The following is a 25,831-nucleotide window of genomic DNA, read 5'->3' on the forward strand; positions in this document are numbered from 1 at the left end:
AACAAGTGTTGAGGCTTTGGAGTGTGTAGATGCTACAGATTCTAAAGTAGTTAATATGGAAATTTCATATGCAGTTATGGAGGCTAATACTGGGGCTTTGACAAATACTGATGTTTTACATATTGTCGATCGAGAAATAACTAATCCTAAGGTTAAAAGTGCTGGGCAGCTGGAGGTAGTTGTAGAGCAAAAATCAGAAGCTCAAGTTATGCTAAATACAAAAGCTGTAAACTGGGCAGTGGTGCATCGATCACATCTATCTCCAAACAACAAGAATGACACTGCTTTTACAAAGCTGGTAAGTGCACAAAAGGATATTAGTACCTCTAACTCTTTTGTTGTGTTGGTGATTGAATGTGATGTTGATAGCAATTATATGGTAGCAGCAACTACTACAGATAATGAACAGGAGGATGCTGTGGTGATTTTGCAACATAAGCACATAACTGAAGGTCCAAGAGTTATGCAGGAGATGTCTCCAAGAAGTAAAAAAAACCAGGCCATTAGTTTCAGTTATGGATGGCAAGGCAGTTGCAGCTACTGAAGCAACATCAACATTACATATAACAGATCCAGGCTTGGCTAAAATAATTAAGGAGTCCCAGGCAGTAATGTTGATGCATACTACAGCTAAGGCTACTATGAAGGCTAGAGAATTGCTTCAACAGGAAATGACTAGATTGAATGAATATAAGTTGGGCAATATAATAATGAGAATCAAAATATGGAGGAAAGATGGACCACAATAGCTTGCAAAAAGACTGCTGCAACGCAAAATAATACTAGTAGCGACAACGAGAAGCAAGGATATCAATCTGCTGATGCAAATGTGTTGTATACTCTAAACTCTTCTGAGATTATTTCAGACCATGACCGGGCACTTTTGGATGCTTTGGACAGTCCAAAACCTCATAAAGGTGCATTTTCAGCTGGCTAAAAAACAACTGCATAGGTGTTGAAATTTAGACATGAACCAGATAATGTACAATCAGGTATGAACCTCACCAAAAAAGTTGAATTTAGAGCTTCTTCAACAAAGCATAATGCCAAGAAAAGGCATGAACCATTATGGATGGTTGCACAAGAATTAGCCAATCAACAACTAAAGGCCAACTTATGTGTAGCTATTTATGACGAAGGTGAGGAAGATGAATTACTTGCATAGTGTCGGGAAAAGGCGGTTAGAAGTGGAGAGTTATCTCCTATGCATAGAGGAAAAAAGAAGGTTAATGAAGGAGTAGCACTGAGGCAACTCCCAATGAGAGCTGCAAAGCAAAAAGGGGCTGCCCCCACCACATCTACAAGGTCCAATCGATCGGAGAATAAATGAATAATTTTGAAGATTTATTGAAGATAGTTGAAGAGGAATTTAAGGAACTTCAAATTGAAGAACTCGCAAGTATGATGAATGAGGGGCAAGCCTCTAATTTCTACATTGTTTTATTTTATCATTTTCAAATCATCATCACATGTATTATCATCATAGAGTATATTATAAACTACGTGATGATCATAGAGTATTTAGTTTGTTCTAGTTCCTATTTTCTTCATGCGTGCTAGTTGACGAGATTTTTTATGTCTCAATAGGATTTGTAAGGTAAGGTCCAGCACAATGTGTGTTATATTCCTATGCCTTTGGGAAGTTCAAAGCGGCTATGAGATTATATGCCCTCATGAAACTTTTTACCGGCAGCTACACCATGATCCTCTACATGAGGCTGCCATCTTAAGGTAATAGCGGCTATGAGATTATATGCCCTCATGAAACTTTTTACTGGCAGCTACACCATGATCCTCTACATGAGGCTGCCATCTTAAGGTAATGGAGGCACAAAGGAATGATTATATAGACAAGGCATAGAGGAAACACTACCGTAGCTAGCCCCCTTACTTGTACTTTTCCTTTATTGTTCCTTTTTGGTTTTATTATTAATAAAATAGCGACTAGGCATACCTAGTAGTATAATTTTCCAAAACAAAAATTTGTAAATAAGAGATAAACAAGTAGACATGTGAAATTAGACTAAATATGATGACAATAATATGTTAACGTAACTCAATTATAGCGTAAAAGGGAACTACATAGCTAAAATCAGAAATTTTACATTTAGCCCGTGTACGCACTCGTCACCTTAAATACACGGATTTCACATATAATAATTATCACAACAATACCAAATCCTAAAGGGAATTTTCCCCATAGAATTTTAGGCAAGTCACTTACCTGAAACCACACTAAATCAAACAACTAGAAGGCCTTTTCCCCGATTTTACAACTCTGAATGACTAATCTAGCCAAAATAACTTCATTATGTATATATATATATATATATATATATATATATATATATATATATATATATATATATATATACCATGAAATTACGATCTTTGCAAAGAATTTAAAAATCGCCCCTAAAAGTCACCCCGGGTCCGCGCCTTGAAACCCGACCAAAATTACAAAAATCAACCATTCGATATCGAGTCCAACGATACAAGAATTATTCAATCCGGCCTCATTTCGCCTTTCAAAACTCAAGAATTTAGTCTAAGGAGTTTCTACCAAATTTCCCCAATATCAAAACTCAAGAATTTAGCCTTTCAAAATGATGAAATTATCAATAGATTCATGGGAATTAATCAAAAACGAGTTAGAATTCCTTACCCCAAAGTCCTCTCTGAAAATCCCTCGAAATGTTGCCTCAAATCGAGCACTCAAAGTCCCAAAATGAATATTGAAATCAAACCCTCAAATTTCCCATTTCTGCCAAGTGATCCCCACCTTTGCGGCCATTGTGTCACTTCTGCGACGCCGCACTTGCGGAAAAACCATCAGAGGTACAGATTGCACTAAGTCCAGGGGCCGCTTCTGCGGAGAAGGAGACCGCACCTACGGTCCTGTCCCAGGTCTCCTCCTCAAATTCCTGCTCTGCGGAGAAAAGGGCCGTGCCTGAGGAAGCGCATTTGCGCTCAGGCATCCGCACCTGCGAACCCAGGCCTAGGCTAGCTCCTTCTCTTTTACGGTCAGACCCTCAGCAGGTGCGATGACACCAGAACAACAACACTTCAGCAAAATACTAAGTCCAAAAACGATTTGATCTCCATCCAATTCACACCCGGGGCCCCCTACGAATATACCAAAAAGTTTCAAAACACATAACATACTTGTTCTAGGCCACAAATCACATCAAACAACACAAATTCTATGAATCACAACCCAAATTCAAGCCTATGTACTATGGATTTTTGAATTCCGAAACCAATGCCGATTCATACCAAAAATATTCCGATTGACACCAAATTTTACACACAAGTCATAAATGGCATTACAGACCTATTGCAACTTCCGAAAATGGGGATCCGACCCCGATATCAATAAAGTCAACTCCCGATCAAACTTCCCAAAAATCTGCCATTTTCCAACATTCGCCAAATCGTGCTGATACAACCTACAGACCTCCAAATCAACATTCGGACACACTCCTAAGTCCAAAATCATCATACTGAGCTATTGGAACCATCAAAACTCCATTCCGGAGTCATCTTCACATAAGTCAAACTACAGTCAACTCCTACCACTTAACCTTCCAATGTAGGGACTATGTGTCCCATTTCACTCTAAAACTCATCCAAAACCAAAACCAAACATCGCGTCAAGTCAAGTAACTATAATATAACACAGAGGAGGCAATAATAGGGGATCAGGGTTAATACACTCAAAACTACCGGTCGGGTCGTAATAACACCTTTTGCGATAACCACTAGTTTCAAAGAAATCAGTGGATTACTCGCACCAACCAGTTTGTGCCATGTCATTTCTTTTATATTATTTTCATGTTTACTCATTATTTTAATTTAATTGTTTTTGTATCTTTGCTTCTTTTTTGGGCACCTTTTTCTCCGACGAGCTCAACTTTGCCGGAGATTTTCACCAGCATAAATCCATTATTTATAACTTAAGATTTCTTGTAATAAAAATAGAAATCAATCAAATCCCACAAAAGTATTCCAAAACATCACAAAAATACAGAAAAACTCAAGAATTGAAATCAAACTTGACACCAAGTTAGAATAACATTTTTCTGGTAGAACAAGCTAGTTGTTTTGGTCGGCGAACCTCCATTGTTAATCTTTTTCCAGTTTTCTCTATTCTTCTTGCTAGAATTTTAAAGTTTTCGAAGAACAGGCCCTAGTTTTACTAGAATCCGAGGATTAGTCAAGGATATTCCATCCATCCAACTAGGGGAGCTCATAAAAACTCGAAAAACCTAACCAAACCGACAAAAAACACTGATACTTTTTAGACTTGGTTTGTGTCACGTCCCAATTTCCCCTCCTTATGACGTTGTGACAGCACCTAGTCTCTACGACTAGGTAAGCCTAACATTTGCTGAATAATGAAATGAAAATATAGATTTAACAAATAACTATAGCAATAACAACATAACTAGGTACCATGACGCTTCGCATGTACAATAACCAACTATTCAAAATTACACAGAAATCCGAAAACCCGGAACATCGTGAATCACAAACTACAGAAGGAAAATCTAGTGTCTCTACACATCATAGTCTAACAAAATAAAAATACATAAGATAATGGATATGTGAAAGAGTAGAAGGGGACTCCGAGGTCTGCGAACGAGGCAAATATACCTTGTAGTCTCCAAAGCTATCTCGACTCACTGATATAGCGGTTGATAAGGAGCACCTGGATCTGCACACGAAAAACATGTGTAGTGAGTAAGTGCCAAGACTAACTTTGATCGAGTAGTGACGAGGTCAGGTCAGGACCCTACTGGTATATGTAATAATAACGCAACGCAGGAATGAAATATCACAGTAAAATAAAGACTTAAATTTAACAAGAAAGAATTCAAAGAAGGTAACAGCTAAGTACCGGCTCGTACTTTCAAACGTAAATATGCAGGGGTATCTCACGGAATACCGTTCTGTAGTCCCAAAGTAAATATGCAAGACAGGGGGATCTCTCGGAATACCGTTCTGTAGTCCCAAAATAAATATACAGTACATGCGGATCTCCCGGAATACCGTTCCATAGTCCTAAAATAAATATGTAGTACAGGGGGATCTCCACGAATACCATTCTGTAGTCCCAAAGTAAATATGCAGCCAAACAATAGAATTCAATAGTTACGGCACAAAATTCTATAGTTCAACCTAAGTACCAGTTAAGGAAAGACAAGTAAATTCAATAAATATGCTGCACGTAGTTCAAGTAAACAATTAAGGCAAGAAGGCATGCTATTCTAGTCTAGCCAGATAGTGCACATGCTGATGGAACTCAAATAAGAAGGAGATCGGGTTATTACTTAGTAGAAAAATTGGGTTTTTAAAAAATTTGCCCGTGTACGTACTCATCACCTCACGTACATGGCGCTCATCTATCAAAACAGTATAAATCCTACGGAGAGTTCCCCCACACAAGGTTAGGCAAGTCACTTACCCCAAACCAAGCACAATCAATCGGTCAAAATGCCCTTCCCACGAATATCTGGATCTGAATGGACCAAATCTAGCCAAAGGCAATTACATATCATAAATACAACCATAATAGACTCATCTAAATAATGAAATCAATACTTTAACAAAAATTCCGAAATTCGCCCTAAAAAGTCGACTCGGGCCCACATCTTGGAATCGGGTAAAAGTCACAAAATATGAACACTCATTTACTCACGAGTCTAACCATATCAAATATCCTAAAATCCGACACCAAATGGCCCTTCAAATCTACAAATCAAGATTTCCAAATCCCTAGTCTCAAACTCACAAATGCCACCTAAATTATATACTTACTAGGTGGAAAAATAAATGGGGAAGCAATATTATTGATCAAAAATAAGCACAAGGGACTTACCTCAAGAAACACCTCAAAACTGCTCTCAAGCAATTGCCAAACTCGAGCTCAAAATGTTAAAAATGAGCAAAAATCGCGAACCCTTGCATTTAAGTGTTCTGTCCAGAAATCTCGCACCTGCGGACTCTCTCTCGCATCTACGATGCTGCACCTGCGGAAATACCATCGCACGTGGGAATTCCACATAGAATCTGAGGCTCCACTCCTGCGGCTATGTGACCGCAATTGCGACTATCGCAGGTGCGGAAATGCATCGCACCTGCGACTCTCCTTCGCACCTGCGCCCAGCTGCCCTCATCTACGACTCTTGCAGGAGCGGGAGAATCTTCACAACTTCAGTTCCTGCCCAGCTCCTTCTTGGCCGTATCTGCGTCTCCTCCTTCGCTTCTGCGGGCTCACACCTGCGATTCCCACTGCGCAGGTGCGGTTACACCAGTAGCAGCAACACTTCAGCTGCAAATTCCTAACTCCAATCAAGCCGCTAACCACCAGAAATCACCCCAAGTCCTCGGGACCTCAACCAAACATACTAACAAGTCCTATAAACCGATATGAGTCAAATCCTCAAACAACATAAAACAAAACTAAAATCACAAATCATCCTCCGATTCAAACTTAATGAACTTGAAACATCCAAATTCGACAACCGATGCCGAAACCAACCAAACCACGTCCGATTGACCCCAAAATTTTCAAACATGTCATATTCAACATTACGGACATACTACAACTTCCGGAATTGGCATCCGACATAACTTCAAGCCTAAATAAGGGATCGGGGCTATTACTCTCAAAATGACCGGCTGGGTCGTTACATCCTCCCCCTCTTAAAATAAACATTCATCCTCGAATGAGCATGGAGACATACCTGAAGTGGTGAAAAGATAAGGATAACGGATGCGCATATCCTACTCAGTCTCCCAAGTCGCCTCCTCGACCGAATGACCTCTCCACTAAACCTTCACGGAAGCAATGTCCTTTGACCTCAGCTTTCGAACCTACCTGTCCAAAATAGCCACTGGTTCCTCAACATAAGATAGACCCTTGTCCAACTGAACTGAACTGAAGTCTAAGACATGAGACGGATCGCCGTGATACTTCCGGAGCATGGAAATATGGAACACTGGATGAATTACAGAAAGACTAGGTGGTAGTGCAAGTCTGTAAGCCACCTCTTCAACTCTATCAAAAGGCCCAATATACCTAGGGTTCAACTTTCCCTTCTTCTCGAACCTCATAACACCCTTCATAGGCGAAACCCGGAGAAAGATCCCCTCACCAACCATGAATGCAACATCACAAACCTTCCAGTTAGCATAACTCGTCTGTCTGGACTGGGCTGTGCGAAGTCGATCCTGAATCACCTTAACCTTGTCCAAGGCATCCTGAACCAAGTCTGTACCCAGTAATCTAGCCTCGCCCGGCTCAAACCATCCCACTGGATACCGACACCGCCTACCATAAAAAGCCTCATACGGTGCCATCTGAATGTTGGACTGATAACTATTATTGTAAGCAAACTCCGCAAGTGGAAAGAACTGGTCCCCAGCACCCCCAAAATCTATCACACACGCATAGAGCATATCTCTAATATCTGAATTGTGCGCTCAGATTGCCCGTCCTTCTTAGGGTGAAATGATGTGCTCAACTCAACCTGAGTACCCAACTCATGTTTTACAACTCTCTGGAATCGTGATGTAAACGGCGTACCCCGGTCAGAGATAATAGATACTAGTAGGCCATGAAGCCTGACGATCTCACGGATGTAGATTCGAGCTAGTTGCTTGGAAGAATAGATAGTCATCAAAGGAATGAAATGAGCCGACTTGGTCAGCCTATCCACAATCACCCAAACTGCATCAAACCTCCGCTGAGTCCGTGGGAGTCCAACAAGAAAATCCTTAGTGATTCGCTCCCATTTCCACTCCAGAATCTCCAACTTCTGAAACAAACCACCCGGCCGCTGATGCTCATACTTCACCTGCTGGCAATTTAGGCACGGAGCAACATACTTCACTATGTCTTTCTTCATTCTCCTCTACCAGTAATGCTGTCTCAAGTCCTGATACATCTTTGCGGCACCCGGATGAATGGTGTACCGCCATCTATGAGCCTCCTGGAGAATCAACTCATGCAAACATCTACATTAGGCACACATATCCGGCGATGCATCCTCAACACGCCGTCGTCACCAATAGTCACATCTCTAGCATCACCTTGTCGAACCCTATCCTAAAGGACGAGCACATGGGGATCATCATACTGGTGCTCCCTGATACGATCATAAAGAGAAGACCGAGAGACCACACAAGCCAATACTTGACTCGACTCAGAAAAATCCAATCTCACAAACCGGCTGGCTAAGGCCTAAACCTCCAACGCCAATGGCCTCTCTGTTGTTGGTAGATATGCTAAACTCCCCAAACTCTCTCTCCAGCGACTCAAAGCATCGGCCACCATATTGGCTTTCCTAGGGTGGTAGAAAATGGTGATATCATAATCCTTAAGTAGCTCCAACCACCTCCGCTGATGCAAGTTAAGATGTTTTTGCTTAAATAGATGCTGCAAACTCCGATGATCGGTGTAAACCTCAGAAGGAACACTATATAAATAATGCCGCCAAATCTTCAACGCATGAACAATAGCTGCTAACTCAAGGTCAGGGACAAAATAGTTCTTTTTATGCACCTTCGCCTGTCTGGAGGCGTAGGCAATCACCCTACCATCCTGCATCAACACCGCGCTGAGACAAATCCTCGATACATCACAATATACAATATAAGACCTCGAACTTGTTGGCAATACCAATACTGGGGTTGTAGTCAAAGCTGTCTTGAGCTTCTGAAAGTGCTCCTTACATTCCTCTGTCCACCTGAAGGGAGCACCCTTCTAGGTCAATTTGATCATAAACGCAGCAATAAAAGAGAAACCCTCTACATATTGACGGTAATACCCCGCCAAACCAAGAAAACTCTAGATCTCTATAGCTGAGGACGGTCTAGGCCAACTTTGCACTTCTTCAATCTTCTTCGGATCCACCTGGATCCCATCACTCGCTACTATATGACCCAAGAATGCCACTAAGTCTAGCCAAAACTCACACTTTAAAAATTTTGCGTATAACTTCTTTTCTCTCAAGGTCTGAAGTGCAGTCCTCAGGTGTTGCACATGATCTTCTAGAGTCCGGTAGTGCACCAGAATGTCGTCAATAAACACAATGTCAAATGAGTTAAGATAAGGCCGGAATACATTGTGCATCAACTGCATAAAAGTTGTTGGGGCATTGGTCAGCCCATAAGACATAACAAGAAACTCATAGTGACCATATCTGGTCCTAAAAGCAGTCTTCGGGATATCTGGCTCCCAAAGCTTCAATTGATGATATCATGAAGGTAAGTCAATCTTGGAAAACACTCTCGCACCCTATAACTGATCAAATAAGTCATCAATACGAGGCAATGGATACATGTTCTTCACTGTGACTTTGTTCAACTGGTGGTAATCAATACACATCCACATAGAATCATCATTCATCTTCACAAATAAGACAGGAGCACCCCAAGGTGACACACTGGGCCGAATGAAGCCCTTATCAAACAACTCATGTAACAGCTCCTTCAACTCATTCAAATCAGAAGGAGCCATATGATATGGAGGAATATAGATGGGTTGAGTGCCCGATAACAAATCAATGCCAAAATTAATATCTCTGTCGGGCAGCATACCCAGAAGATCAACTGGAAACATATTTAGAAAGTCCCTCACTACTGGAACTGACTCAACTGTAAGGGTATCAATACTGACATCTCTCACATAAGCTAGATACGCGCCATACCCCTTCTCAACCATTTGTTGAGCTTTAAGAAATGAAATAACTCAACTGGGAGTATACTCTAAGGTACCTCTCCACTCTAATCGCGAAAATCCTGGCATAGCCAGTGTCACAGTCTTAGCGTGACAATCAAGAATAGCATAATGGGGAGACAACTAGTCCATGCCCAAAATAATATCAAAGTCCACCATGCTGAGCAATAATAAATTGTCTCTGGTCTCAAAACAACTAAGAGCAATCAAACACGACTGATACACGCGATCCACAATAAGAGATTCTGCCACAGGAATAGAAACATAAATAAGGGAACTTAAAGAATCTTGAGATACGCCCAAATACGGGGCAAAATAAGAGGACACATAGGAATATGTAGAGCATAGGTTGAATAATACCGACGCTTCCTATGATAGACTGGAACAATACCTGTAATGATAGAATCAGAAGCAATTGTCTCTGTACGAGCAGGAATGGCATAATATCTGGCCCGGCCTCCCCATCTAGGGCAACCTCTACCTCCCTAACCTCCACCTCGGGCTGGTTGAGTAGGTGGGGTGGAAGTTGGTGCTGTAATCATTGCTTGAGGACCCGGTAGAGCACGTTGTGTCTGAGAAGTCTGTGGAGGTGCACTCCTCCTAAATCTGGGGCAATCCCTCACCATATAGTGAGTGTCGCCACACTCAAAACAAGATCTGGGAGGGTGTGGTTGTTGTGACTGGCTCGGGCTAGTTCTACTGCACCGGCCACTAGGAACACCCCGTGTAGGAGGCACACTAGATATTAGCGGTGCATTATACAGGTCCTGGGCATATAATGAGCTAGATAACCATTGGCGGCTGGAAGAGCTGAATGAACGGGGCGACTCACATAACCCCTACCATGGCGAGCTGCTGGGGCACAAGCACTAGAATAATATCCAGTCTCTCGAGACCTCTTTCCCTCTCTCTCCTCTCTGTCCCAGGCAAGCATGCCCTCCAATCTCCTAGAAATACTCACAACCTCTGATAATAAATATCCATCTCCAACTCCCTGGACATACTAATCCGGTCGGTCCAAATCACTGAAACGGACTGCATACTCTGACACAGTCATAGCACCCTAGCACAGCTGCTCAAACTTCGTGTGCCATGAGTCCTTGAGACTCTGAGGAACATACTCTCTCAAAAACATATCCGAGAACTGAATCCATGTAAGTGAAACTGCCTCATCTGGACTACTCAGCTCATAAGCATGCCACCACTGATAGGCTGCTCCTCTAAGTTGGAAGGTGGTAAAAGAAACCCCGCTCGTCCCTGCTATGCCCATTGTATGGAGAATACGATGACACTCCTCTAGAAAACCTTGAGCATCATCTGTAGCTTATCCGCTGAAGGTAGGTGGGTTGTACTTTGTGTACCTCTCAAGTCTGAGCTTCTCCACCTTAGAAGTTTCTCCCCTAACCTCGGGCTGAGCTGGAGCTACCGGCTGCATTGGTACAATCTCTGGAACCTGATCAACCTGAACCTGCTATTCTAGAGTATCAACGACGAGAGTCTGTGCTTCTCCCCCGGCCTAAGATGTGGCAGGAGCAAGTGGAATCAATCCAGCCTGAGCTAAGGTGGTGAACATACTCAGAAACTATGCTAGAGTCTCTTGGAGGGCTGGTGCAGAAATGGGTACCTCAGGTGTCTGCCCTCCAGCTGGAACTACTGGGGGCTCCTCTGTAGCAGCTCATGCGGGTGCTCTGGCTGAACCACGTGGACGTCCTCGGCCTCTACCCGACCCCGGCCTCTCGCAGCTCTAGCAGGGGGCACGAGTGCCTGGTCATCAGATCCACTCGTACGTGTCCTCACCATCTGTGAGACAATAGAATACAGAAGTTTCGCATGACAAGGAATCAAAGTAGTGAAATTTTCCTAACAGTTCCATAGCCTCCCGAAGATAAGTACAGACGTCTCTGTACCGATCTGCGAGACAACCGGCTTGTGACTCACAACACCTACGAAACTAGAGCTCTGATACTAACATGTCACGTCCCAATTTTCCCTCCTTATGATGTCGTGACGGCATCTAGTCTCTACGACTAGGTAATCCTAACATTTGCAGAATAATGAAATAAAAACATAGATTTAACAAATAACTGTAGCAATAACAACATAAATGGGTACCATGCCACTTGGCATGTAGAATAATCAACTATTCAAAAATACATAGTAATCCCAAAACCTGGAACATCGTGAATCACAAACTACAGAAGGAAAATCTAGTGTCTCTATAGATCTGAGTCTAACAAAAGAAAAATACAGAAGATAATGGACATGTGAAAGAGTAGAAGGGGACTTCGAGGTCTGTGGATGAGGTAGATATACCTTGAAGTCACCAAAGATGTCTCGTCTCACTGACAGTGCAGCTGATAAGGAGCACCTGGATCTGCACACGAAAAATATGTACAAAGAGTAGCATGAGTACACCACAACCGGTACCTAGTAAGTGTCAAGCCTAAGCTCGGGCGAGTAGTGACGAGGTCAGGTTAGGACCCTACTGGTATGTATAATAATAAAGCAAGTCATGAATGAAATATCACAGTAAAATAAAAAATGAAATTTAACTAGAAAGTATTCATAAAAGGTAACAACTTAATACACAGAACTACAACAGGGGATCTCCCAAGATACCATCTCATAGTTTCAAACGTAAATATGCAGGGGGATCTCCCGGAATACCGTTCCGTAGTCCCAAAATAAATATGCAAGACAGGTGGATCTCTGAGAATATCATTCCGTAGTCCCAAAATAAATATGCAGTACAGAGGGATCTCCCGAAATACCATTCCATAGTCGTAAAATAAATATGCAGTACGGGGAGGGGGGGGTTCTCCCGGAATACTGTTCCGTAGTCCCAAAATAAATATGCTGCTAAACAATAGAATTCAATAGTTACGGCACGAAATTCTACAGTTCAACCTAAGTACCAAGTAAGGAAAGATAGGTAAATTCACTAAACATGTTGTACGTAGTTCAAGTAAACAGTAAAGGCAAGTAGGCATGCTATTCTAGTCTAGCCAGCTACTACACATGCTGATGGAACTAAAATAAGAAGGACATCAGGTTATTACTTAGTAGAAAAATTGGATTTTTACACAATTTGCTCGTGTACGTACTCGTCACCTCACATACATGGTGCTCATATATAAAAATAGTATAAATCCTATGGGGAGTTCCCCCACATAAGGTTAGGAAAGTTACTTACCTCGAACCAAGCTCAATCAATCGGCTCTGAATGGCCCAAATCAATACTTTAAAAACAATTGCAAAATTCGCCCTAAAAAGTCGACACGGGCCCACATCTCGAAATCGGGTAAAAGTTACAAAATATGAACACTCATTCACTCACGAGTCTAACCATATCAAATTTACTACAATTTGACACCAAATGGTCCTTCAAAACCACACTAACTAGGTGGAATAAATTGGGAAGCAAGATTATTGATCAAAAAAAAAGTACAAGGGACTTACCTCAAGAAACCCCTCAAACATGCTCTCAAGAAATCGCCAAAATCGAGCACAAAATGTTGAAAATGAGCAAAAATTGCGAACCCTTGGATCTGTGACTATTGCAGGTGCGGAAATGCATCGTACCTGCGGCTCCCCTTCGACTTGCGCCCAGCTTCCCGCATTTGCGACTCTCGCAGGTGCGGGAAACTCTTCGCACCTGCGGTTCTTGCCCAGCTCCTTCTTGGCTACATCTGCAGCTCCTCCTTCGCTTCGGTTGGCTCGCACCTACGGTTCCCACTCCGCAGGTGCAGTTACACCAGTAGCAGCAGCACTTCAGCTGCAAATTCCTAACTCCAATTTCTCACAAGTCATATGCAACATTATAGACCTACTCCAATTTCTAGAATTAGAATCTGACCCCGATATCAAAATTTCCACTACCGGTCCAAATCTCCAAAAATTAGACTTTCGCCATGTCAAGCCTAAATAAGCTACGAACCTCCAAAACACAATCTGTATATGCCCATAAGCCCAAAATCACCTAATGGAGCTAACATAACCGACAGAACTCCATTCCGGAGTCGTCTTCACGCAGTTTCGACTATGGTCCAAATCCTAAGGCTTAAACCTCCATTTAGGGACTAACTATCCCAAAATAGTCCAAAAACCAAAATGCAACTCCCGGCAAGTCACAATATCAGGAATAGATATTAGAGAAGCAGTAAATAGGGGATCGGTAAGGTTTAGCCTTTTATACCTCAATAGGATTAGTAAGGTAAGGTTTAGCCCAGTTTGTGTTGGTTTAGTACTATGCCTTTGGAAAAATATCCAAAGGGCTATGAGATTATATGCCCTTGTGAGACTTTGCCAGCAACTACACCGTGGATCTCTACATGAGGCTGCCATTATAAGGCAATGTGAGGCGCAGAAGAGTGATTATATAGCCAAGGCATATAGGTAACACTGCTGGTGCTATTGCCCCCCTTATTTGTACTTTTCCTATGTGTTGTGCTTTTCCTTTTATTATTAATAAAATAACTACTAGGCAAAAAAAATAGGGAATCGGGGATCGGGGCTATTACTCTCAAAGCGACCGGCCAGGTCGTTACAGTTTGGTTTTCATTTTAAATTTTAAAAAGCGATCAAATTTGGTTTGGTTTGGTTTTGGTTTTAATCAAACAATAACTAAAAAAAAACGAACCAAACCGACTATGAAAGTGGCTATTTAAATTTATTATTACACCTATATATATGTATATTTTTATATAAAGTTTCTAAAATTTTATGGTATATATTAGTCATTTGTATTTTTACTGTAGTTCTTTGCTATTATAATAATCTAATTCTTTGACTTTATATTCTAATTTGATTGGTAGTTTTCTTTTGCTAAGTACAAGAATTTATTTCACATTAAAAATAATCAATTTTTAATATAGTGCTTAAATTATTCATCACTGTTTGATTTAATTATCATCAATATATCTTGGTAAATAATAAATTTCACAAAAAGAAACTGATTTGATAGTGCTACGTTAAAAATGTAATCGCCGGAATATGTGTTTGGTAGTGTATGTCTCATATTTAAGAAAAAACCGATAAATAACTGAAAAAATTAAAAGCCGACAAAAACCGAATCGATAAGAAACCGACTTATTTGATTTGGTTTGGTTCCAATATTTGAAAAACCGACTTACTTGGTTTGGTTTCTTTTTAGAGAAAAACCAACAGAAACCGAGCCACGAACACCCCTACATCCAACGATAAATTCCCGCCAATCCTACCTCCATATCAGATTTGCTCAATGGGAAAGAAATATTTTAACCCAAAAAAGAAAACTTGAGTCATGGAAAACCTATTATATATATTGAATCATAAAGTCTGTTACGAAAAAAGAAAAAGAAAAAGAAAGAAAGTAATGAAAGAGAAAAAAGAAGGAAAAAAAAGGGAGAGTGAGCTATTGTGAAAGTTTGGAGATGAATGTGGTTAAAGTGATGTGAAATGCCTTATGGAAGAAGAAGCAACAAGAAAGAGAAAAAGAAAGAAAATGGAGAAAGAGACAGAGAAAAAGAAAATAAAAAAAATAAAAAATGATACTTTTGGGGCACGTCAGCAAAAAAGGAGTATTTATTACAGTTCAAACGAAGCCGAGGGGGCTATAGAACCCCCACAAAATATAAGAATATATCTGATAAATAGGATAATCTCAATGGGGTAATTATGTTTTATCCCACCACAAAAAGGCAATGTTTGAGTTATCTTTCTATTGTTGCAAGAGAGAAGGTGGCATTTGTATGCCAGTTCCTACAAGCTTTGGCGTTTGGGATGCTTGCGAACACTCAGCACCCCTTTCCTTTAAAAACTAAAAGAGAGAACTATAGTCATACAGAGTTAATCATGAAATATTGAGAAAGTTGGGCTAATATATTCTTTTCTTTTTGTTGGTAGAACTTTATGTAACGACCCAACCAGCCGTTTTGACTTTTAGAACCTCATTCCTCAAAATAAGACACCCCGTATGTGCTTTTACTAATTTATGACTTGCGGGGATGCATAGCCACAGAAGCGTCTTGCGAGCCGCAGAAGCGAAAATGCTGCTGGACAGAATGTTTTTAAAGAGAACGAGGCTCAGTCATTTTAGCCCATATTTCCTCCATTTTTGGGCAATTTTGGAGCTTTTTTAGTGGAGAATTCAACTAGCAACTTGAAGGTAAGTTAATTCTACACACTTTCAGTTAAATACATAGATTATGGGTAGATTATAACCTGTAAATCGTGGAAATCAAGGGTTTAGATGAAAAACCTAGGTTTTGATAAAAATGTGATTTTAACCACGAAAATGGTTATGAAATTGGATGGAAATTATATATTTGAGTTCTTGAAATTATGAGTAATGATTTCCTCCAAATATTTCTGAAATCTGGGCACGTTGGGCCAGGTGAACTTTCGGAATTTTACTATTTTGGGTCGAGTAATTAATTTAATAGTCTAATTTTGAATTATTGAGCATGTATTAATTATTTTGTATAACATTTGGATAGTTTAGGATTTTTCCTCATCGAATTGAGACTTTAACGCGACGTTTTGATCTGGAAGTGGACTTTGAGACAAGGTAAGTCTCTTGTCTAACGTTGTAAAAGGAAATTTACCCATAGATGATTTTAATTAATAATTATTGTTAATTGTGAAGCTTGTGAATCGTATCTATCGGTCCTGCATTGTTACATTCTGTGGTTATGAAACCAGAGTAGATCTCTGTTGCTTGATATGACCGACTTTGACATCATCCTGGCCATGGATTGGCTATCCCCATATCATGACGTCCTAGATTTCCATGCTAAGACAGTTACTTTGGCAATGCCGGAATTATCTAGGTTGGAGTGGAAAGGGTCCGTTTGTCAGTGGATCTAATCAGGTTATTTCCTTTCTGAAGGCTCGACACATGGTCGAGAAAGGTTGTTTGGCTTATCTAGACTATGTTCGGGACACTACTGCAGAGACTCTGGCGATTGATTCAGCGCATGTAGTCCGGGAAATTCTCCGATATATTTCCTTTAGATCTTTCAAGCATGTCACCAGATCGTGATATTGATTTATATATTGACTTGGCTCTGGATACCCATCCTATATCTATACCACCGTATCCCATGGCTCCGAAAGAATTGAAGGAGTTGAAAGAACAACTTGAAACATTACTAGCCAAAGGGTTCGCCAGATCGAGTGTATCGCCTTGGAACTATGCGAATTTGTATTGACTATCGCCAATTGAACAAAGTCACCATTAAGAACAAGTACTCGTTTCCACGTATTGATGATCTATTTGACCAGTTGTAGGGTGTTAGGGTTTCCTCTAAGATCGACTTGAGGTCGAGGTACTACCAGTTGAAGATTCGGGATTCAGATGTTCCGGAGATTACTTTCCGACTAGATATGATCATTATGAGTTTCTTTTTTTGGTTTAACTAATGCCCCGACGGTGTTTATGGATTTGATGAACAGGATATTCAGGTCATATATTGATTCGTGTGTCATTGTCTTCATTGATGACATTTTGATTTGCTTGCACAGTAAGGAAGAGCACGAGCAGCATATGAAAGTGATGCTTCAGACATTGAGGGAACAAAATCTATATTCTAAGTTCTCCAAATGTAAGTTCTTGCTAGATTCTGTAGCATTTTTGGGGCATATTATATCGGGCGAGGGTATTAAAGTAGATCCCAAAAAGATCAAGGCAGTTCAGGATTGGCATCGTCCCACTTTGGCGACTGAGATCAGGAATTTCCTAGGCTTAGAAGGTTATTATTGTCAGCTCGTGAAGGGCTTTTCATCTATTGCAGCACATTTGACCAAATTAACCAGAAGAGTGCTCCGTTCCGATGGTCCGATGATTCTGTGGTGAGCTTTCAGAATCTAAAGACAGCATTGACTACAACACTAGTGTTAGTGTTGCCTTCCGGTTCAGGGATGTATCCAGTGTATTGTGATGCTTCACGCATTGGTTTGGGTTGTGTATTAATGCAGGAGGGGAAAGTTATTACATATGTCTCACGTCAATTAAAACCCACGAGAAGAATTACCCGGTACATGATTTGGAGTTAGCTGTGATTGTTCACGCTATTAAGATTTGGAGGGATTATCTTTATGTGGTGTCTTGTGAAGTTTACACTAATCATCACAGTTTACAACATTTGTTCAAGCAGAGGGACCTAAATTTGAGGCAGTGCAGATGGCTTGAGTTACTAAAAGATTATGATATTACTATCGTGTATCATCTGAGCAAAGCAAATGTAGTTGTAGACGCCTTGAGTAGAAAGGCCTAGAGTATGGGTAGTTTGGCTTTCATTTCAGCAGAGGAGAGTCCATTAGCTTTGGATATTCAGTCCTTGGCTAACAGACTTGTGAGTCTGGATATTTCAGAGCCAAGCTGAGTTCTTGCATGTGTTGTGGCCCTGTCTTTACTATTTGAGCAGATCAAGGCTCGCCAGTTTGATGATCCACACTTATTGGCTCTCCAAGAAATGGTACTACGGGGTGGTGCCAAGGAAGTTACTATTGGTAAGGATGGTGTTCTGCGACTCCAAGATTATCTATGTGTTCCTAATATGGATGGACTGAGGAAAACGATCCTAGAAGTGGCACACAATTCTCAGTATTCTATTTATCCAGGTGCCACGAAGATGTATCGTGACTTGAGGCATCATTATTGGTGGCGGCGGATGAAAAAGGACATAGTTGAGTATGTAGCTAGGTACCTAAATTGTCAGCAAGTTAAATATGAGCTCAGAGACCAGGTGGCCTACTTCAGCAGATGACTATACCGGAGTGGAAATGGGAACGCATTACTATGGACTTTGTAGTTGGGTTGTCGCGGACCTTGCAGAAGTTTGATGCAGTTTGGGTCATTGTCGACATGTTGACCAAGTCAGCACATTTCATTCCGGTTGTGACTGCGTATACTTCAGAGAGGTTGGCTTAGATTTATATTCATGAGATAGTTTGGTTGCATGGTGTGCCAATTTCCATCATATCAGATAGAGGTCCTCCATTTACTTCACATTTCTCGAGAGCAGTACAGAGTTGGCGACACGTGTAGAGCTCAGCACAACCTTTCATTCGCAGACCGACGGGCAGTCCGAGCGAACAGTTCAGATCTTGGAGGATATTCTCAGGGCATGTGTGATTGACTTCGGAGGTCAGTGGGATCGTTTCTTTCCTTTGGTCGAGTTTTCTTGTAACAACAGTTACCAATCGATCATCGAGATGGCTCCATTTAAGGCTTTATATGGTTGGTGATGTTGTTCACCCATCAGATGGTTTGAGCCTGGTGAGGCTAAGTTATATGGTACTGATTTGGTGAAGGATGCCTTGGCAAAGGTAAAGTTAATTTAGGAGCACTTCGTAAAGCACAGTCCTTACAGAAGAGTTACGCAGATCGGAAAGCGCGTGATTTATCGTTTATGGTGGGTGAAAACGTTCTCTTGAAGGTTTCGCTGATGAAGGGGATCATGATATTTGGGAAGAAGGGCAAGTTGAACCCAATGTTTATAGGCCCATTTGAGGTGTTGAGACGAGTTGGGGAGGTTACTTACGAGCTTGCTCTGCCTCCCAGTCTATCGAGAGTTCATCCAGTTTTCGATGTATTTATGATTCAGAAGTATCATGCCGACCTTTCACATATGTTAGACTTCAACACAGTTCAGCTAGATAAGAGCTTGGGTTATGAAGAGGAGCCAGTTGTCATTGTTGATAGATAGGTTCACCGGTTGAGGTCTAAGAAGATTTCTACGTTAAAGGTCCAGTGGAGGGGCCAAGTAGTCAAGGAAGCGACTTGGGAGGCCAAGGAGCATCTGCGAAGAAATATCTACACTTATTCAGCACTCCAAGTATAATTTTAAACCCATTCGAGGATGACGTCTGCTTAAGAGATGGAGAAAGTAACGACTCAACCGATCGTTTTGACTTTTAAAACCCCGTTCCCCTAAATAAGACTCCCCGTATATGCTTTTACTAATTTATGACTTGTGGGGATGGTTTTTTTGGGATTTGAAAGTGTTCGGGTTGAAATCGAAACACTTGGTTCCTTAGTTTGGTTTTAAAATGCCAAGTTTGACTTCGGTCAACATTTTTAGGAAACAAACCCAAAATCGGGATTTGACGGTTCCAATAGGTTCGTATGATGAATTTGGACTTGGTCGTATGAACGAATTGGGTTTTGGAAAATCCGGGAGCGTTTCGACACTTAATAGTGGAAATCAGCTATTTAAAGGTTCAAGGTTCTTTAAATTTGGTTTGGAGTAGGTTTTGGAGTAATCGAGGTCCGTTTGGAATTCCGAGCCTGAGAATAGCTCTGTATGGTGATTTAAGACTTACACGCAAATTTTTGTGTCATTCCGAGTAATGTAAGTATATTTCGGCATGTTCGGAGTAAGTTTGAAGAATTTGAAAATTCTAAGTTGAATCAATTTGGTTTGAGGTAGGATTCTTAGTTTTGATGTTGTTTTACACGTTCCGAGGGTTCGAGAGAGTCCGTTTTATGATTTTAAACTTGTTGGTATGTTCGGACGGGGCCTCGGGTGTTAACCGGATGATGCTCGGACCGAGTTTGGACTTTGGAGGAACAGCTGAAGCTTCCAGCTTCTGGTGTAACTGCACCTGCGCATGGGCAGCCGCGGGTGCAAGCTAGCAGAAGCGAGCCACGAGCTGCAGAAGTGGCCAAGAGAGGGCTGCCATGGAACACAGAAGCGGGAATTGGACTGCACCTACGAAGGCGCAGGTGCGAGGAAGGCAGCGCAGAAGCGGACGATGTCGCAGGTGCGGTGTACGGACAGCATAAGCTGTCTCACAGAAGTGAGCCACTGATCGCAGAAGAGGACGAGCCGGCTAAGGGGAAAGCTGCATCTACGAGGGCATTTTCGCAGATGCGGATCCACATAAGCGGCTTGCGAGCCGAAGAAGCGAAAATGCTTATGGACAAAATGTTTTTAAAGAGAACGAGGCTTAGCCATTTTAGCCCATATTTCCTCCATTTTTGGCCGATTTTGGAGCTCTGTGAGTGGGAATTTCAACTAGCAACTTGAAAGTAAGTTAATTATACACACTTTGAGTTAAATACATAGATTATAACCTGTAAATCGTGGAAATCAAGGGTTTAGATAAAACACCTAGGTTTTGATAAAAATGAGATTTTAACCACAAAAATGGTTATGGAATTGGATGGAAATTGTATATTTGAGATCTTGAGATTATGGGTAACGACTTCCTCCGAATACTTTTCGGAATCCAGGCACATGGGCCTGGAATGAAATTTAGGAATTTTACCATTTTGGGTTGAGTAATTAATTTAATAGTCTAATTTTGAATTATTGAGCATGTATAAATTATTTTCTATAAAATTTGGATACTTTCGGATTTTTCGGCATCGAATTGAGACTTTAACGCGACGTTGTGATCGGAAAATGGACTTTGAGACAAGGTAAGTCTCTTGTCTAACCTTGTAAGAGGGAATTTACCCCATATGAAATTTTAATTAATAATTATTGTTAATTGTGGGGGCTACTTATGCACGAGGTGACGAGAGTCCGTGCGTCGCTACTAATTATGCTATGTCCGGGTAGTTTATGACTCAAATCGCAAATTACTTGTGATAATTGCATCCTTTATTTAACTAACATACTAGAATTATATTGTAAATTGTTAGAGAAAATAGTGAAATACCGAAGTTTCACATACTTGAATTTTTGTGCAAATTATTTGACTGTTAATAGAAATTGTACATCCTTATGTGTTAGCCTTATAATAACATCCCATTCCAGGGGTTCATAAGAAAATGTCCTCCTTTGTTATAGAGCGGGCCGAACGTCTCGGAAGTATAGATGCATATATGGATCGTGCCGCACGTCCGTCGGCAGTGTACATGACACTCTGGACCGAGCTGAACGACCTTGGCAGAAATTGTGCCTAATAATAATAATTACACGATACCTTGACATTTTATTGCAACTTGTGAAGTTAATTGATAAATTGGAAATTATTGAATTTGAAAGAATTATTTATTTTCGCTTGTTAAGAAAATTATTATTATTCAGAAGAATTGAAGGAGTAGTTGCAGGATTTTCTTGATAAGGGCTTCATTAGACCTAGTGTCTTGCCCTGGGGTGCGCCTGTGTTGTTCGTGAAGAACAAGGATGGATCGATGAGGATGTGCATAGATTATCGGTAGTTGAACAAGGTCACCATCAAGAATAAGTATCCATTGTCGAGGATTGATGACTTATTTGATCACCTTCAGGGCGCCAAGGTCTTTTCGAAGATTAATTTGAGGTCTGGCTACCATCAGTTGAGGAATAGGGCATCCGATGTCCCTAAGATAGCTTTTCGAACTCGGTATGGGCATTATGAGTTTCTAGTGATGTCATTTGGGCCGACAAATGCCCCATCAACATTTATGGATTTAATTAACCAGGTGTTCAAGCCTTATCTAGATTCCTTTGTGGTTTTGTTTATTGATGATATCTTAATCTACTCCAGCAATCGAGAGGAGCATGAGCAGCATTTTCGGATTGTGCTTCAGACTTTGAAAAATAATCAATTATATGCAACATTTTCAAAATGTTAAATTTGGTTGGATTCAATCGCTTTCTTGGGGCACGTTGTATTAGCAGAGGGAATTCAGGTAGATCTTAAGAAGATTGAGGTTGTTCAAAATTGGCCTAGACCCACTTCAGCCACAGAGATCCGGTATTGAGGCAGGATGGCAAGGTAATTGCATATGCTTCACGGTAGTTGAAGGTTCATGAAAAGAATTACCATGTTCATGACTTAGAGTTGGTAGCCATTATTCATGCACTAAAGATATGGAGGAACTATCTTTATGGCATATCATGTGAGGTATTCACGGATCATCGGAGCTTGCAATACTTGTTCAAACAGAAGGAGCTCAATTTGCGGCAAATGAGGTTGTTAGAGCTATTGATAGACTATGATATCACCATCTTGTATCATCCCGGTAAGGCCAGTGTGGTGGTCGATTCCTTGAGTAGAAAGTCAGTGAGTATGGGCAACCTTGCATACATTTCAGTCGATGAGAGACCGCTTGCATTAGATGTTCAGGCTTTGGCCAATCAGTTCGTGAGGTTGGATGTTTCTAAACCCAGTCGTGTTCTAGTTTATACAGTCGTTCGGTCTTCATTGTTTGAGTGCATCAGGGAGCGACAGTATGATGACTTTCATTTGCTTTTCCTTGGGGACACAGTGCGGCACAGTGGTGCCAAGCAGGTTACTATTGGAGATGATGGAGTTTTAAGGATGTAGGGTCGTGTTTGTGTGCCTAATGTGGATGGACTTCATGAGTTGATTCTTGAGGAGGCTTAGAGTTCTCGATATTCTATTAATCCAGGTGCCGCCAAGATTTATCAAGACTTTCGGAAGCATTATTGGTGGAGGAGGATGAAGAAAGATATACTTACATATGTAGCTCGGTGTCTAAATTGTCAGCAGGTAAAGTATGAGCATCAGAGACCTGGTGGTTTGCTTCAGAAGTTAGAAATTCCTGGGTGGAAGTGGGAGTGTGTCAATATGGATTTTGTTGTTGGACCCCCATGGAGTCATAAGAAGTTCGATGCAGTTTGGGTCATTGTGGACACGCTGGCCAAGTTAGCGCATTTCATTCCTGTGGCAGTTACCTATTCTTTAGAGCGGTTGGCTGAGATTTACATCCGCAAGATTGTTCGTCTTCACGGTGTGCCCGTGTCTATCATTTATGATCGAGGTACGCGGTTCACCTCGCATTTCTGGAGGGTAGTACAGCGTGAGTTGGGCACACAGGTTGAGTTGAGCACAACATTTCATCCTCAGACAGACGAAGAGTCTGAGCGCATTATTCAGATATTGAAGGATATGCTCTGGCTTATGTTATAAACTTCGGAGGTTCTTGGGATCAGTTCTTGCAACTTTCGGAGTTTGCCTACAACAACAACTACCAGTCAAGCATTCATATGGCTCCATATGAGGCATTATACGGTAGGCGGTGCCGTTCAATAATTGGATGGTTCGAGATAGGGGAGGCTCGGTGTTTGGGTACAAATTTGGTACAGGATTCCTTGGATAAAGTCAAGATTATTCAGGAACAACTTCGCACAGCTCACTCCAGGCAAAAGATTTATGTCGATCGTAGAGTTCGTGATGTTGCATTTATGGTCAAAGAGAGGGTATTGCTCTAGGTTTCACCCATGAAGGGTGTGATGAGGTTCGGAAAGAAAGGAAAGTTGAGCCCTAGGTATATCTAGCCTTTTGAGATTCTTCTAAGAGTGGGTGAGGTGGCCTACAAGCTCGCACCGCCACCTAGTTTATCAGTGGTTCATCCGGTGTTCCATGTGTCCATGCTCCGGAAATATCACGGCGACACATCCCGCGTGTTAAATTTCAGCTTTGTCCAGTTGGACAAGGATTTGACTTACAAAGAGGAGCCGCTCCTAGCCCGGGAGGTTCATCAGTTAAAGTCAAAGAGTTATCCTTCAGTCTGAGTGAAGTGGAGAGGTCAACCCCTCGAGGCAGCTACATGGGAGTCCAAGTCAGACATGTGGAGTAGATATCCCCACCTTTTCACCAGCCCATGTACTTTTCTATCTCTGTTCGAGGACGAACGGTTGTTTTAGAACTTAATTTTGTGCTTTAAAGCCTAAAATACCTCATTTTAGCCTTCCTCAATTTGTGTGCACAGTCCTGATGTTTTCCAAAAAGGTGTTATGTTAAAAACTAAGAAAATATGAAATTTTTGCCATAAAATCTATTTGAGTTGACTTCGGTAATCGTTTTGAGCAAACGGACCCAGATTCATGTTTTGACGGTCCTGGTGGGTCCGTATCGTGATTTGGAACATGGGCGTATGCCCGGAATAGAATTCGGAAGTCCTTAGTCCAAGTTATCAAACTTTGTTGAAATTTGAAAGTTTGATAAATGTTTGATCTTATTGATATATGGTCCATATTTTGGTTCCAAAAACCCGGTATAGGTCCAATTCTATATTTATGACTTATCTGTAAAATTTGGTGTGAAATGGATATGGTTTGACGTCGGACGTCCGGTTGTTAATATAGCAATTCTAAAGTTACTTGAAAATTTCATTTGATTTTGGTGTCCGATTCATAGTTCTAGGTGTTATTTTGGCTATTTGATCGCACGGGCAAGTTCGTATGAGGTTTTTAGACTTGTGTGCATGTTTGATTTAGAGCCCCGAGAGATCGGGTGAGTTTCGGATAGGCTGCAGAGTGGTTTGGACTTAGAAAACTCATCTGGTTCAACAATTTCTGGTAACTGGTGTCTGATTTTGCAATTACGAGATCAGTGTTCGCATTTGCAAACATTCCCCAATCATGACAGGCTCGCATTTGCGAACAAATTCTTAGCATTTGCGAAGAGTACCTGGGTCAGCATGAGTTTGCATTTGCAATTAAGAGGTCGCAATTGCGGGGAGGCTAGAGTTCGGATTTGCAAATAATACTTCGCATTTTCAAAGAGTAGCTGGGGAACCTCAAGTTCGCATTTGCGAAATGGGACAGGGGGTACAGTGATAGCAATTGCGATCAAATGATCGCATTTGCGTAAGGTCAAAGTTCGCATTTGCGAACAAATCATCGCAAATGCGATGACAACAGGAATGGAAGGGACTTTGCAATATCAACTGTTTCTTCGCATATGCGGGGTTCACAAATTGCGACTGTTTCTTCGCATTTACGGGGCTCGCATTTGCGGGGTTCGCATTTGCGAACCCCAAGTCACAAATGTGACATCTGCAACTAACCAAATAGCTGAGGAAACGAAATTTTTGTTCATTCTCTCAAATTTTCAAACTTAGAAACCCTAGAAGTGATTTTTCAAAGAACTGTTCTTCCCCAAATCATTGGTATGTGATTCTAAACTAGTATCTTTCAATCTTTCATTTTATTTCCTAAGATTTCAACATAAAATCTTGTGTTTTCATGGTGAAAATTAGGGGTTTGGGTAGAATTAGGGATTTTTGTAAAATGGGGATTTAGACCTCGAATTGAGGTCGGAATCCAAAACAAATTACATAACCGGGCTCGGTGGTGAATAAGTAATCGAGTTTTGGTCCGAAATTTTGGGATTGGACCGAGCGGGCCCGGGAGTTGACTT

At 41.2% G+C, this 25,831-nt stretch overlaps 1 long non-coding RNA gene across 1 annotated transcript; it reads left to right on the forward strand.

The window, feature by feature from the left end:
• The first annotated feature begins 1,776 nt into the window (after nt 1-1,776).
• LOC138904925 (uncharacterized) lies at nt 1,777-14,199 on the forward strand. Its single transcript, XR_011413491.1, has 2 exons — nt 1,777-1,819; nt 14,096-14,199. It is a non-coding gene; the product is annotated as an uncharacterized lncRNA (long non-coding RNA).
• Nucleotides 14,200-25,831: the final 11,632 nt, after the last annotated feature.

This window comes from Nicotiana tomentosiformis, chromosome 2 (genome assembly GCF_000390325.3).
Source record: "Nicotiana tomentosiformis chromosome 2, ASM39032v3, whole genome shotgun sequence".
NCBI classification, from domain to species: Eukaryota; Viridiplantae; Streptophyta; class Magnoliopsida; order Solanales; family Solanaceae; genus Nicotiana; species Nicotiana tomentosiformis.